Raw genomic sequence first — 16,688 nt, 5'->3', positions numbered from 1 at the left:
TTATACATATGGCTTGATGTATAATGTGAAATGTTCATTTTTCACATTCAAAATGGCTGTCAAACTTCGTGAACCTGATAAACAGCTATGATACATTAGGTTCTGTTAGGTTCATTTATTATTGGAATATGGACGCTTAGCTAGCACAAATAGATATGGCTGACTTCATAAATCAGGTTTAAGGTATCCTAAACTCTTCAGTGGTAGCATTTTATGATACACAAAGAAAGCGTTAAAGATGGTCCTATGAATGCATCAGACTTTAATAGGTGTATGGATAACACCGAGTGTTGTAAATGTTACGTCAAGGTACCATTAATAAATATAATGTAATAATAAACTGAATAGCAGCAAAGACTTCCAAGAGCAGGAGGCCAGCCAAAGAAGCAACCAGGATCTCACCGTATCAACAGTAACAGTTTCACCTTAGTATCCTGAAGGACAAAATGAAGTCACATGCTTTGCTCATACACAATTTTGCCAAAAAGAGCAGTGCTTGCTAGCCAAGACTTTATTGATCATATATACAAGCAGGACTAGCTTAAAAACGCTTCTACTTCATGTGGTCTTCCCCACTGTCTGAGAAAAAGCAGCTCATCTCTAGTAAGCTAGCAGATAAAGACAGTGATTACAGGAGTCTCCTACAGAGGATAATTTATTGGTTATTCCTCTTGTAGAGATAAACAGCAACAAAGCAAACAGGAGGGTAAGTTATGATACGGCACATTCAGAAGTCTTATCCAAAAGCTCAGTAGTTTTACAGGGTACAACGCTGTGCGTGTGCGTTTACCTTCCAGAACAGGGGTTAACACGAACAAAACAAACTCTCCCATCTCTCCTCTCCAAAGTGGCTTTGGAAGCTCCCTTCTGCTCTCCCTCCAAGAATAATCCTCGCACCAAACTCTGGCAGATCTGTGCTTGGAGCAAAGCAGCAGGCATTTTAAAGACTCATTTGTTTGTCTGGAGCTTCACAATTTCAAGGCTACTGTGAACCTGTCTGGAAGGCGCGTGGGACCTGCCACGTTCTCCGCAGAGAGATCCAAAAGGCAAGGGCTAGTGACTGCGGAGAGGGCTTTAATTAGAGCAGAGGCAGCTTCTAAGTGGCCCTGTTTTATGAGCATGTTTCACTTGTCAGCGTGACCACAGGCAGAAAAACAATTAAAATACAACTTTTGAGATTCGTGCAATCATTTTTTTGCTTTAAACCACAGAGTCACATTCTTGCGTGCTTCTCTTACAAACTACAAAAACTTTGAAAAATCATTTCAAGGAAAAGCACTCCATAAATCTGTTGCCAAGACTAGGATTGTTGGCTACTAAATTAAAGTGCCAAATCCTTACCAGGTAAGAGCTGGCTTGGCTTTGCAAGGTCAATGGGGCTGTGTCCGCTCCTCCTAGCTGTGCCTCTGACCCCCAGATGTCAAAGTAAGCTCATTTAGATAGCTTTGGCTTTGATTTCCTTGTTTCCCTTGTTTGCCAAGTGATGTTAACTCCATCATCCAGCTCTCCTGATGAAAGGATAATTTGTGAAAAGCTTGGGAAGCATAGATTTGATTCGTCTATGAAACTCATTTATTTCAACTTCTGCTTCATAAAGCCACGAACACATTGATCTCGCTCGCACACACGTATCTCAGCGAGTGAGTAACGCAGAGTGTTGGCGGACAGCCAGCACGCAGAACAGCACATACTTAAAGAAAAGGTTACAAGAGCTTTGGCAAAGCTATCCTATGTGTTTGATAACTAACACCATGAACTTGCCTTGCTTCCAGTGACATAATTCATTTTGCACAGTGTTGTTAGCTAAAGCTTAAAATCTTACCTGCAGCCAAAAAAAAATTTGAAAATTGAAAAAAAAAGAAAAGAACCAAACAGAAAATAATAGGAGGAAAAAAAAAAACCAAAACCAAACAAACAACCAAATCCCCCTCCACAATGGAATTAGAGTTAAGGTTAGAATTTAATGTGGAAGGCATTAAATAATTAGATGATAATTAATTAGACAATGAAAACTGCAGGCTAGGAAAATACGCTTGATCCCTTCTCCCTTCAAATCTTCTCCCTAGCTGTTTCCAAATAGGAGGAGCAGAATCATTCCTCCCAAACTCCAAACCTGCCAGCATTACCTGTGCTTTAATTAAACTAGTCCACCGAGAAACCACCTCATGTCAGAGGTGTGGAGCCTACGCTGACCTGGAACACCCCCAAGGAAGACCACTCTAGAGAGCAGCAAAAGCCCGCAGAATAACTCTTACGACCTCTTGGGGGTCGATTTCAATATTCCACACAGCATCTCCCAAGTTCTTATCTAAATTCCCCTGAAAACGACGCACTGGTTGGGAGCCAGTAGGAAGCCAAAACATCTATAGCTTATGCATTACTGTATTTGCACTCTGGTGACTGGCTCCTGCAAAGAGTTTTAGTGACACTATTAGTACATAATCGAGACAATATTAAGCCGCAGGGAGCTATTACTAGCTTTTCCAGCGAAATGTAAGCACAATCACACATATCCATTACCAAGCCTGAGCTGTCAGATACATTTCGGGCTTCTCATACCAAGATGCTGACGGAAACATGCCTGTCCTTGACCCTGAACAGCAGGTGCATTTACCTGAACATATGGGCCTGCCTCTGATTTGGTTTGATCTGCATGCTCGGAGCGCAATACACGCGTTATCGCCATAAAACCTGCTGTGAAGCGACAAAGAAACTGCACCTACCTGTGCGCAACGTAAGGCAAATGCACGCTCTCGTCATGTGAAAAACGCATTTTGTGGCCAATCAAAGTAATTAAGTACCTAAAATGAATACAGCTGCTCTCTCTACGGATTAAGAGAAACGGCAATGCTTCGTAATATTAGAATCATGAGAAGTTTGCTATGAAGTATGAGCAAGGTAAGCCTCGTTAGCAGAGCCGCCCCTTTCACTTCATGCCACAACCGGGCCACCCGTGACCCCACGCAACCGCCTGGCAGCGCCTGGCACAGTGGTCCAGGCAGGACGAAGAGGTCACGGGAGATTCGAGCTCCCCAGCACGGAAGGGTGGGATGGGGCAGATGGCGATGAATCAGCCTCACGGGCGAGCATAAACTCCAACAGGTTTCATCTCAAACATAGCGCACATCTGTAGAAATCTCGAGGAGAGAAGAGATGGCAAGAATGCTGAAGAAGTGTCTTTTGCCAGGAGTTTTAAGTCAGTGGAAAGGCTGATGCTTTTCCTGGCAGAGGATGTGTCATTGTTCCAAGGAAACCTGGTAATCTTTTTACGTTTTTCCGAGATGGAATTTAAGGTTAACTCCCTGGCAAAAGCAGCCAGACACATGCAGCTGAAATATCTGCCGCTCAAACTCAGCCATAGCAAAAGCTCATTAAGTTTCCAAACCACTATTACATCTGATAATTTTTTCTGACAGTATTAGGAACAGACTTTTTTTTTTTTTTTTTCTTTCTAAACCACCACACTTCTAATGTCTCCTTGATGTCTGTCCTCTCGTTAATTTACGATGTTTGTGCAATTTAGCAAATCAGACGAGGGAAAAACCACAGGACAAATGTCACCTTTATGCATCGCTCTGGAATGTATGTATTGGGTGAAAAGTATGTCTGATGGCCAAAAGCGAGAAACATGAGGCTAATTTTCCTGTGAAATATTGCTATGTTTTATTTTAAAAAAATCTGTAGGGCCCAAATATACTTGGGACAAATCCTGAAGAAATTAAAAGGCTTAACACTGATCAAACTCAGAGATGCAGACTCATTATAAGAAAAATCTTTTATTACCTCTCTCAGCTCCAGTCCCTAATAGACAATACTTTAACTATCTCCTAAATTACCCTGGTGATTTAAACACCCCTTCATCTTCATTTAGCTGTGTCCATTACTTACATCAGTTTGTCTTGTAAAGGGGCACCTTCAAGACCTGTTTTTTGATATATTTGAAGATATTATTTTATTATTTTGAAATCTTAAGTTGGCAAATCTTTTCAAACAGGGAAACGTTTTCTAACTAATTACTCTGACAGCACAAATGTATTTATCTGGCCTATTTTTCCTCTCTCCAGATTTATCTTGCTAAATGTACTAATTATACTCCCACACAGTTCCCCATCTTCTGCTTTCTCCTTTTCATACTGAACTGTGGCTTCAGAGCGGGAAAAGAACAGCCCTCAACAGAGTGGCTTCTTTACCCAAGCATAAATATCCTGCAGTAATGATGAAAGTAAAGACAAGAAAGACATGTTTAAAGAATATTTTTGTATCTGAAACCCCATTTCTTCACGGCTATTTGAAAGCAGCCCTTTGAAAACTCAAAAGCGGTACCCAAGAGTAGCAAAAAAAAAAAAATCAAACACAGCTCAACAAGACAAAAAAAAGAAAATGCATCTTCTGTAACGCCACGCAGATCACTACTCCAAGCTAACCACAGTGTGACAAAATCACTTGCTGCACGTCTGAACTGCACGGAGCACAGTATATTATACATTATCTCCAGACAATCAGTGAAACACTGCAGGCCTGCCGCACTCAACTGTAATCAGCGCCAGGGTGAAAGACATGCGAGGAAAGCTCTCCCAGGGCTGCCGAATTTTCATGTCACTTTCGTAAAGTGCATATGATACACCTGTGTAGAAGCATTGCATAGCTTAATTCTGGCCACATAAGTTTGCTAATATTGGCACTGAGGTTCACTGCGTAGTTCATCTTCGTATCTGTATGCTGAAATTAAACTCAAATACGCCTTTGCAAAAGGCAAAATGTTCCCATGAAGGTACCCTGGTTTTCCCCCATGGACCGAGCAGAGTACAACAGAAAACATCACGGGAACACGTAAGGAGGATACTAGCGATAGAGGTGACATTAAATGCTGGCTTAAATTCTCTTCCTAGCCGATGTAAGTTCACATGAAATCGCAGGTGTACTCAGAAGGCCAAATTTTATGCAAGTACAAGCACTAAGTAAATTTTAAAGGTTGTGGGATGTGTATTTTGCCTGTAGCTACCTTCAGAACTATTTTAAGCTTGCAAATCACGAGACAATTTTTTCCTATGGAAGCGTGTTTATTCAGCAGTCAGCATCCCTCCAACTGAGCTTCACCTTCAAGACTAATAAATCCTACCATCCTTTATAAATATGCACAGCTAAAGAAAAAGGGCAGATACTAACTCCACAGCAGGATCCTTGAGGTGCTTTAATCATACTGGATGCAATAATAGTGCCACATGTGCCTTACATGCACAAGATCAGGTCTCCTTTGGGCTACTTTGTTATTTTGTTTTTAATATAAGCCTCCAATGAGGTCATGCATGCGTGCTGCGCATCTCGGTACTTCTGAGACAGGCTGGAACAGCTGTGACACTCCTCGAGTTCCTTCGCAAATCAAAACTATTGTGGAGGATAACTTTAAAGACAGCGAAGAGTATGCTGGGCACACATGCTGACTAGAACATGTGAAAAACAGAGCTCCCGTGGTGCAACTGGCTGCTGCAACTTTTTAAGTACACATCCACCTGAACTCTCTCGCAGGGGCTGGCCATCGGCATCACTTTAAGAGAGCAGAAAAGAAGGGCATCTCAGGAGATTTAGTTACTCCTGGATTTGGCGTCTGATTTAGAGGTTGATTCCAGAACGTAATGCCGGACAAAGGTTACTAAAGCTGTTCCCACTGCTGCTCACAGGTTTTTGCTAGTGGCATGCCTTTAGAGCAGGCAACTGCCCTTGCCCAGGGAAAGCAGAGGAATACCCCCGACAGATGGTGGACAGAAAAATACAGGGCACCTACAGACAAGCAGTAGCCTGCTTCAGACGGAAATTCAACAACAGCTTTTAGCACTGACTAAAGTTATCGGCATAGGTCTGATGGGTGTTGATTTCCATTACATTACTCTAGCTGAGAACGATGATTTTGTTTTCTTGGTGATGAATACCACCTGGGGTTACAACATGTTGCTCACTAGGTGCTTGTGTATAAGCAGGTCCAGAAGCATTCCCTTGTCAGGAAGAATCTGCATAGGTGCAACAATACACCGTACTGGGGATGGGATGCTCATGTAACTACATGCCAGGAAAGACTCCACTGCAAATACAGCAGCTTCTGACCCAATGTTTTTAAGTCTGCCATACTGACTGGTACGGGACAGTTCCACTCTGTGTATTAAAGGTGGTAAATTAGACAAATGGTAAAAGATAAGGCATGTTGAGAAAGATTAATCAACTAAGCCAGCAATACAAAATAAACATGAAACCAGGCAAAACACTTGCCCAGTGCCACATTTCTGTTGCTCACTGCAAGAGGAGATGGAAGGCAATTCCTCATGACTTCTACCCTTTCCAATCTCACATACAGTTTCGGAGAGGTGGATCCTCCCCATGCCACGCTATCCATGCTAGCCTGCTATCGCAATGCTGCTCTCAGACACAATGCACAGTGGGATCTAGTTTGTGCCTCTCTGAAGATGAAATCAGGAGCAACCTTGACAGAATTTGACCCTTACTGCAGTCAGAAACGCGCAACTTGGAAAGATCTCACTTCGAATCCCTGATTCCAGGTTGAGCTGCCAACACAGGCAGCTTATGTATACGCTGCTGGAGTTTGTTTGTTTTAATTCTTAAGCCAAGTCTATTTGATGCCTAAGCTTGTTGAGACATAAAAACTCAGAGAATTGTATCAGAGATACTTTTCCCAGATTTCCATGTATTAAGTTGCTAATGTTTTCTCATGTGGTCTCACCCTTTTATTTCCTCTAAATGTGTAAGAAGGTCAATCTTCATATGCAATGAAATATTCATAAAAACTTCTTAGATGCAGCCATTAGGGACTCCATTAGGCAAAAACAACTTCTTAGGGTCTGAAAACAGAATGTTTTCATGAAGTTAAAATATCTGATGTTATTAAAAACAAACTAACAAACACCCCCTCCACACGGCTGCATGCAGAGCAGGGCCTTGGGCACTCGATGATTGGCAAAGAGGACGTAACATCCTGGAACGCTCCATAAGCTGAATTTGCCACCTGTGGGTTTTCTGGTTGGAATTTAGTAGGTTTGCCTTTTGTCTTTAAAGCTCAGCATGAACTGACCGCTAAGAAACTTCCTCACTTCGTGCAATCCAGGCTATAGAAATAATGGCCGTAAGATAAATTAGACCCAAAACATCGTTAGTGAGAGAACTCTTTACATTAAAGCTGCTACGCTGAAAATTGCATTTCACCTTAGTTGGGTAAAACCTGGATTTTCTGGCTCCTTCATGAGAAGCAGAATCTATCTCACTTGTAATGAAGTTTGGGAAGACATGGGAGAAACACAGAACTACTACCAGATTTGCTTCACAGATTTCTTTCCTGCGTGGTTTTTTGCTTCTGTGATGACCTCAATTTCTTCCTTCTCATGGGGGAAACTAATTCCAGTCTCTGGGGTTTCAGAAGGCAACAATGAAACACAACACTACGCAGTGGCTCTCAAACAAATGTTTACCATGGGCAGGGGTGGCTGTACATTTGCCAGACATTAAAACAGGTAATAAGTTACACATGGTGACAACATGGAAAGTCCCTGCATTCAGTAACTGTGACCACAGTTGGGGAATCACTGCCAGAGCGTATCTCAGAGTACGCGTGGGTGCAAGCAATCGTGTTCCTTCTGCAAACTCATCCTCGAGAGAGCTTATTAGGCCATGCCCAACACCATGCTAACCAGGCTCCAGGGCTACAGCAGCCCTGAAGCACAGGACTAAACGTCCATGTACTCCGCTGCATAGACATGTGCTTCAGGGATTAAGAACTAGAAGATAAATGAACAGAACCTGTTACTGCCTCCACCTATTACTTCTGACCACCAAGAGACGTACCATGGGATAAAACACAAAGGAAAAAGACAGTTTTGCTAGCACACCTATGACGGAAATCAAAACCACAGCTATTTCAAAGCAAGCTTGTAGGGTTAGCCCAGCCTCAGAGACGTGAATGCATCTGGTTTCAGTAAATACAGAGCCTCTATTATGGCATGTTGTTGATTAAATGATCGTTTTGTTGTTCGGAGAAAACAGAGCATTCCACTTTGACAGGCACAGGAGGATGTGCGATGTCTTGCTCCACAGCCTCAGTATTTTCACAGAGCGTGCTGAAGCACTGACACTCCATCCAAGCATACCTGGTCAGCCTTGCTGGAGGAAAGCAATGATCAGTGCGCTGCCTATAGGCCCCGTGTTGCTTGCTGTACAGACATCAGGGCTCACAAGGAAAGGAAAGAAAGCAGTAAGCGTAGTGCAGGCAAAAGCAGATGAAAATAATCTTGAAGTACACAAGTTATATCTTTCAAATTCATTTCCGTAAAACAATATTGCATAAATGAAACATTTCCTTAACAAAAGCAATTGCAAGGATGTGTTAAATGACTAAGGGTATAGGTTCCCATTAATACTACACTGCTGACAAAATATAATTACAAACATTGCAGCAATCCTGGCACAGATACCTCCAGGTACAATATACCAGGCCCCAAGCAGAGGGGGTTGATTTGGTTTTGATGTGAAAGAGTTTGAACATATATTTAAGTGTCTTTATGGAAAGTGCCTTTCAGACTGCATCATGCAAACAGCATTTCTGGACCAGGCAGAGGATTTTGAACTGCTTGCTCTATTTCAAACTCCTGAGGTTTGACTCTTAGTAAGCTGCACAGTACTTGTCAGCAGTTTGTCCCCTAGATCTCCAAAGCATATCGAGTTGTTCCCTATGAATTCCTAGCTATTAAAGTGTGAAAGATAAAAATGAAGGAAAGGAAGAAAGAAAGAAAGAAAGAAACAGAAAACCCAGCTACTCACAGAAGTGTGTTGTAAGGAATCAGCATAAGAGAAAAGCCACAAGTCAAACAAATAGATTCCAAATAATTAATTTCAATCTCACAGCTGCTGAATTGTGTGCAAAAAGCGCTGCCATGCAAGCAGTGTAGTATTTGAGAGCAGCTAGTCCAAACAGTCCTCCTTACTCTACTCTGACTGCTCAAACACAAACACATAAATAAAACACAAAAAAGCTCTCCGCTTCTTTGACATACGCAAATATTAAGCTCAGATTTTTTGCATAACACAGGTACTGTATCACCAGCTCTTACTTGTCACACTAACCAAAAACTCAAATGAAAGGTGTCACTCAGCCTGACACAACTAACAGAGGGGAAAAAAAAGTATGTAAAGACATTCCCTTTATTCACATATGCAAATCTGGGTGCGAGGGATAAAAGGATTAGTGGGCCACATGAAAAGCAATGAGCAAAGATAGGCAGGAAATAGGAAGTGGTTTAAGTCCAACTCTGCTACACAAAAGACAAGGAGAGCTGAGCCAGCACAAAGGGAGAAGTTAGGACACATCCACATCCTAAAAGCTTACAGTGACTTACAATTTCCAAATGAAGGAGCAATGGTAATTCTCATAAATATTTTGCAGGGGTCTTGCAAATGCTCTGCACAGATCTGCACCGCTCATTGAGAGCTTGGAAGAGCACTAACCTGCCTGTGGCAGGAATTTCAGAGGTAGGCACGTGGACAAAGTCATTCCTAGAAAGCCCAGATGCTGATTTTGTCCGGTTAATAATTTACTGGCTATGAACGAAAAAATGCATGTAATCTTGTAAAGCTTATCTGTCTACTGTATATTTTTCTATGGTTCCTGTCAGCATGGCATCTAAGATAAGTATTCTGTCCCTGCACCTGATTAAAGATTTACCCAAATCTGTGTTTCATATACATATATATCTGCATCAAAAAGAAACACGTAATAAAGGTTTATAAAATTATCCAGATAAAAGTTCAGAGTCAATATGCATTCTCTTTATCAATAGATATTACTTTATATTGCAAGGATTATTTTTAAAGAAAGATGCATGAAAGATCAAAGAAGAGGAAATAAATTATAGAATCTTCTCATTTCAAAAGGAAACTTTTGCTAAACCTACCCTCATAACAAAGGAAGTGTTCTAGGCATTATTAGCAACAGTTTGGAACACATCTAGCACCATCAAATGCAATACACTCCTTTTTTTACTGGCCTCTCATTTCTCTAATTAGTAGAAGGTGCACTAGAAGTTTGAAAACATGTACCTGAATAGCCATTAACTTCTGTTGAGGTAGGAAACCACTGCTGGGACGTTCCCCAGCCCCACTCCCAGTTAATTCCTTATACCTCATTCATATGGCTTTCAGACTGACTTCCTCAGTGCAAAAAATCTTCCAAAAGGCCACAGGTTAATCTCTGGAAGGAGAGCCACAGTTTGCATTATCCTGAGCTTTAAAATCTGTAATGTAAGACAATCTACACAAAAATGCAATAAACTCCCCCTTTTAAACTACATCTGATCATTCTGCAAAGAAAACATTGCCTGGTAAATTATAATCTGAATCATTCTTTATTGCCATATTAGCATTTGGTGCCATCCTTAAGGCGTTCTTCCAGCTGTTTTTATTTTAGCATTATTATTATTATTATATTGTGCCAGTAAACAAAAAGGATCTTATATCAAGTATAGAGGATCTCTGAAAGGCTGTGCACTACTTACCCCTGCTACAATGATCTATTCTTTCCATGGATGGGATCCCTAGCCAAGGCCTAACAGTTCCAGGTCTCTCCGTAGCTTCCCAGCAGCTAATTGAAAAAACCTTCTAGGCATCAGCGCCGAAATGCAAGAACTCCAGGCTAGCAAAATCAAATTAAACTCCCCACATTCAGTTCACTCACTCTCCTCTCTTCCTGGTGCCGCTGCTTCTTCAGATGAACGTGCCTATGAATAGCATTTAAGATCTGCCTCCATAGCCCTGTTAGCCGTTTCCACGCTGCCCATTTCATGCTCAATTTGCACTGTAGAGAAATCAGTGGTGTTCCTTTCTCTCTCTCTCTCTCTCATTGGAAAGGTCCCACAAGACAAGCCGTAGAGTTTAACAAGAGCCAAGAGAAACAGAGAGGGAGGGAATGCATGCAGGGATTGTGTTCAGGCGCGGCACAGAAGTCTGCTGCTACAGCTCAAAAGAAAAAAAAAAAAAAAAAGAAAAAAAAAATGACAGCAAACTGCCATCACATGCCTGAAACCCAGCACAGTTTAAAGGCAAGCTGATTCCTCATCAGTCGTTCTTTTCCACTGGTATCAAACTGCTCAGAGCTAAAGCTCCACAAAATTCCTCTCCAGTCCCTGGTGCTGTGCAAACTGCAAATCAATGCAGGATGTGTGCCCTAATGCCTAGGTACAACGGTTCTCTGTTCACTGTACATATTCCCTAAAGAAAACAACTATTTAAATGATGAAAAGTTTGCTGTCAAAATCTTCCCTGTTCAGTTACCAGCCTAAATACGTTAGCTCGTACAAGGGGTCCGTACTACGACGGTAGAGTGAATGAAACTTAGGCATCTGCAAAAATCAAATTTTGCAGATCATTATTCACTGACAGGATTTTATCATTCAGCAGCTGAACACCAATAACCACTAACAAGGAGAGCACCTCTTCCCCTCAGCCCAAAATTTTGGGTTCAATTTTAAGCGTGCATGGTAATTTAACCATTCAAAGAACTATTAGTTCTAATGAACACCACACCATCTAATACTGCTACTGCAATTTCACAGCACTCCTGCTAGTCCAGAATATCGAGGTCTAGTCATTTCTATTCAGAAAGAAGCATTTTGCAAATTACTGACCATGTAAGTGGTTCTAATTATAGCCAGTCTACCCTTGCCTGGCAGTTATTTCACCACTGAAGGGAGGGAACACAATTATCTCCCTCTTCTCACATCTATGTTTCTGAACTCACAGGTTAAAATAGAAATCTTAATATCTGACAGTTTCTTAGCACAACCTCATGCCTTTATTACAGTGTTTGGCCAAGGAGCTCCCTGGCCAAATTCTAGTTTAATTTTACAGTGCAACTCAGGGAAGTTATAGAACATATAAGACTCAGAAGCTGCAGGTTACTGCCAGTGCCTTCATCTTTCAAGAGCCAGTAAGAGCTTTTACCCTGAATATGTCAGATGTGTGTCTTGTATTTAATTTCTTTTTTATTTTACTCTAGATGGTGCTCTGTTTGAAGTAGCTACTTTGCTTGGGACATTACTGTCAAGTCTCGGAGATGGGCTGGCCAGCACAAAAAATGACAGCAAATTATCACATAAGCATCTAGCGGTGTTAGCATAGTGGCTTGTTCCATTAACATCACACATTAGGAATTTCCCATAAGTTCACATTTTAATTCTAACTCTGTAGAGTACAGATTTTAAACAAAGTCTCTTCTTGCACACTTTTCATATTTATTTCTCTAACAACTGGAGTCTAAGATGCAGCGAGGTGACAGAGAACTATGCTCATTCCAGTCCTGATACCCGTCCTCCTGCCCACGTGCAATTCTTCCAATTTTCCTTGTTTGCTGCCTACACTGACAACAAACTTTAATCTATTTTACATGCACACTCATCCATATCCTATGTAGTAGTGTAACACATACATCCTTGATGCCTGAAAAGCATCTTCACATGACTGTGAAGACAACCGATCCGTTTTCATTTCTCACCCATGTATAATATAGTGCAGTATAGCACAGCATAATACAGGAACATACACTTTTAAAGCCTTCTTCATCAGCTGATAGCGATTTCCCTCTGTTAAAAGTTTCTCTTTGTTCTTTCAGCTATGAAAACACCCTAGAGAATTTGTGATGCTCCGTGTAAGCCTTTTAAAAAATTGAAAATTAGCATTGTTAAAAAGAAACTCAAGTTTCTTTCCAACCCAATATGCGCTACTTCTCCCAAACCTCGGAAAATTCCTTTCCATTAAAGTGTCTTCTTAACTGTTACACTGGAAAACTTATCCGAAGGTGCCACTGGTGGCTGTATTTTCAGGTATGACAAGTTCGGAAAATTTACAAGATTGCTTCTCATACACCCAGGTAAATGAGACTATGGGGTGCTGTAATGGCAGGAGGAAAACAAACATTAGGGAATGAAGGAAGTCAGTGCCTTTAAATTATATAGCCTAAGCCACCTCAAGAGCAGCCTTATTTTGTGCAAAACAGGGTAGTAATCAGTAAGCAGCAGCCTTCCAAGTCCTGCTCTCTCTTTACCACCCCTCAGCCCATCTGAAAGCTGATTCCCAATTCCCTCTTGCACCTGGTCTTCTCTGATAAAATTAGAAAGCAATTCCTGACACAGAATTGGTGTCGCTAATGATGTGTAGACTGTCCTGTCATTGGCACAAAGAGATTATAGAAAGTGACAATGAAGCAAATCACTTCTGAGGTCGGAAGTATATTTGCTAAGGCAAATAGCATCCTGAAATGACCTGTAAAAGAGAGGAATGTCTGGATGCTGGTCTGTACCATAGGTTCGCCTGTATTTTGCTAACTAGTAGCATATATTATTCATCAGTACATGGAGCTGAAAAGGATCTTACCAGCCTAAGACAAGCCTGATTATAAATTTTGCTCTGTCTTCTAAACTAGTTATGCTACTTGCTCACGTTATTCCTACCAGATAGCTAATTTCTGTCGAAGAGGGAAAAGAAACACCAGCAAATAACTAAAAAGGTTCTTATTCCCTCAACTGACAAATCACATTTTAACCAGCTACAATTTTGACTCTTCTCTAAATTGACTTTATTAAATGAAATCATTGCTTGTTTCCTTACAAAGAACAACATTCAGTTCTCATCTGTGCGAGCCAAGGATGTAGATAAGAAGAAGCCTGGTTGTATTTCAAACTCCAAAATAATTTTCTGTTTTATAAGAAACAACAGCAGGATTTGACATACGGTAGTACAGCAAATCTGTGTTTTTAATGGCGAGTACCGATACTGAAACAAACTCAAGTACATCTCAGGTTTACACACATCTCCAGAGGAACTCTTAAGAACAGCTCTTTACAACCTGCCTGCTATATTGAGGCACGCACACCCAAGAGTATGCACAGAGCCCGACACACGTAGCCACAACTCCCCTTTTAACAGGTTATTTTGCTGGACCCTTCTGCTCCCGACCGCAGACTGAGCTGGGGATCTCTGCAGTCTGCAATGACCCGGAGTGCATCAAGAGAGGGCAAAAGGCAAGGAGCAGCGACGCGGGGAAAGCATCCAAGTGCATGTATTAAGTACAGTCAATTCTCAGGAGAGGGCTCCGCTCTTTCGTTTCCTTGGCCATGCGGGTATTAGTGGAATCAGTGATGAGCAAGGGCCGTAGCTGGGACAGTTTGGGAGGTGGGGGAAACCACTCATGGAATGAATGGGTAAATCGCGTGAGCTGAAGCTAAGGAGGCTGCTTTTACTCTTAAAGGCAATCTGCAACAGATGCCCGTTTTATAAGCAGTGTTTCAAAAAAGGATTAACACGCTTCACGGCCAGAAGAAACGGTGATTCTAAGAAAGCTACTTTTTTCTTTTTACTGCACACCTACAATCAGAGAAATACTCCCCCTGTTGTCACAGGCAGAATCTCTATGCCTGGCACCAGGCAGGTGTAAAATCTACTTTCTGGTGAGCATAGCAGCCAACACACCTTACAATCCATCGTGTTCATCTCTCCATTGTACACTTCTCCAGAGGAAGAATGCAAAAGTTTCCTTGAACCTGCCTCAACTCTTTCCTAAAGAAATCATCTTCCTCATTCCAACAAACCCAATCCCCAAGCAACACCATCAAATTCTACAAGCTTCCCAGGAACCCAAACCAAATCGCTCTGTTGAACAATAGAGAGAATTAGTCAGAAGTGACATAATTTATTTTGCCAGAAGCAAAACCCTTACTACTATCGACAGCACAAGCAACATCAGGTATTTGTTCTCCCCCTCGCCCCACTGAACTGAATTAAACAGTTAACTAAAAAATCTTTCTGGCTGCAAACCAAACTTTGCTTCCGACATAAATTCCCATAAAATTGCGATGCCTACCATTTCAGAACTAGCAGCCAAAAAGAAAAACCCAGTCTGTCTCCAAAGGAAACCACCTTTAGTCACTAGCTAATTGACCCTGGTGAATATAACACCAGACATTTGGAAATAGGCACTTTGATATACAAAGTACACATGCCCGCTCTTGTGTGTTACTCGTTACACCACAGGCTATGCTCAAAAAGGGAAAAGTAAGTATCTTCCATGGTACCACTCAAAGCAAAGCTAATTCAACATAATTATGGGTTTCCATGGCCACATTTAGCATTTCTGAAATACAGCAACTTCAGGGTTCTGACAGGATTCTGGCTTGTTTGGTACTTTTTTTTAAAAAAAGTGCTACTGACCTTCCACCTATCTGCAAAGCAGCACATTTATCAAAGTTCCCAGCCAAATGTGAAGCATTTCAAACTCTATGAATGGCTGTGGTTTAATTTGCTGTTGTTGTTTGGGTCTGTGTTGATTAACATATGTAAATAAAGACATCTGGTGTTACCCCTCTCTTTCCATTTCACACCCTATTAAAGTCTGATTTCACAATTAATTGAAACCAAAGCGAGATTATTCAGAAATGAATCCTCTCTGGCAGCATTTGCCATGCTGAGGTCTAGTCACTACCTGGAGAGACACAGCCCCCCTCCTGGCAGTATTTAGAATTAAACATTCTGGGTATCACACAGTAATACCAAAAGCGGTGTCAGAAAAGGAAGCGAGTTTACAACCATATCAGTCACGTTACATGCTTTTCAGAACAAAAGCGGGAAGGATTCTTCTGTCCTACTGACAGGAAAAACTATATTCTTCCATGTGCGGAATTTAAAAGAGACAGCTAAGAGATCAAAGTACAAATGAAGATAGCGTGAGCGATGAAGTAATGTTTCTCCTGCACTGAATCTATTTGATAATGTGTCCAAAGAACAGCAAAGCCATATTCAGATGCCCTCCAATTTGGTAAGGTTAGGGATTTGAACTCAGCATGGGTTCATAACTGTATTTCATAGGCCATGAAAACACAACGGTAACAGTAAACTGGATATAAACACCTACCAACCACTGGACATGCTCTAAACCCAAGAAACTAATTTCTGACACACACATAAATGATACAAAATCAGCCCATGATCACAGAAAACTCCTCCTCAAGCTGGGTACATTATCACCGTTTCTCCTGCCCTTTTCTACTCCTCAGCCCATCCTCACTCCAAAAAATCCTAAGGAATCAGCAAGATGAGAATTTTGAAAATTGGAAGTTCACGACGCTAAAATTTTGTTACAACCATCTCCACCAAAAGATGCAGCTGTTTGAAGTAGCCTGGAATTAGATGCACAGAGAAGACCACTGCTGTCATGAATTTCCAGAGTATGAGAAGCCTGATAGCCCTTTGCACACTAGATGGCATTGCACTACAAATTATGGCATGGATTAGGCACCCATTCCGATTCCTAAGGAAAACACCAGCAAAATTATCTTCCTGCTCATGCAGTCCCACTCCTTCGTGAAAGTTAAGGCTCAGCACAACTGTGTGAACATTTACAGTGGCAAAACAATGGAGACGGCTCTGTAAGAGGAACCAGCACTTGATGGCTTCAGGCAAAAACAAAGAGGCAGTTAAATTAAAGGAGCTGGTTTATTTATTTATTTAAAAGAAAAGTGGCCTTGCCACAAAACAAAGCATCCTTTCTTTCACTGTCTACCCCTGGACAAAACAGGACACTTACTTTGGCTGTCGCCAATCAACGTGCACAAACGCAATGTTCCCCTTCATCATACGAAAGGGACCAT

The 16,688-nt window shown here is 41.5% G+C and overlaps 1 protein-coding gene across 6 annotated transcripts in view; it reads right to left on the bottom strand.

The window, feature by feature from the left end:
• Nucleotides 1-16,688, bottom strand: part of ARHGAP32 (Rho GTPase activating protein 32) — a 259,692-nt gene that overhangs the window by 105,418 nt on the left and 137,586 nt on the right. The window contains exon 1 of one of the 6 annotated variants that reach the window (XM_069788201.1): nt 10,548-11,255. The exons of the other annotated variants lie outside the window; for them this stretch is intronic. The gene's annotated coding sequence lies outside the window, so the exon portion shown is untranslated. Of the gene's footprint in view, nt 1-10,547; nt 11,256-16,688 lie in introns of those variants that run through there. 6 annotated transcript variants of the gene reach the window in all.

Source organism: Haliaeetus albicilla, chromosome 7 (genome assembly GCF_947461875.1).
Source record: "Haliaeetus albicilla chromosome 7, bHalAlb1.1, whole genome shotgun sequence".
Classification (NCBI taxonomy): Eukaryota; Metazoa; Chordata; class Aves; order Accipitriformes; family Accipitridae; genus Haliaeetus; species Haliaeetus albicilla.
This window is presented reverse-complemented; position numbering and strand designations above follow the sequence as displayed.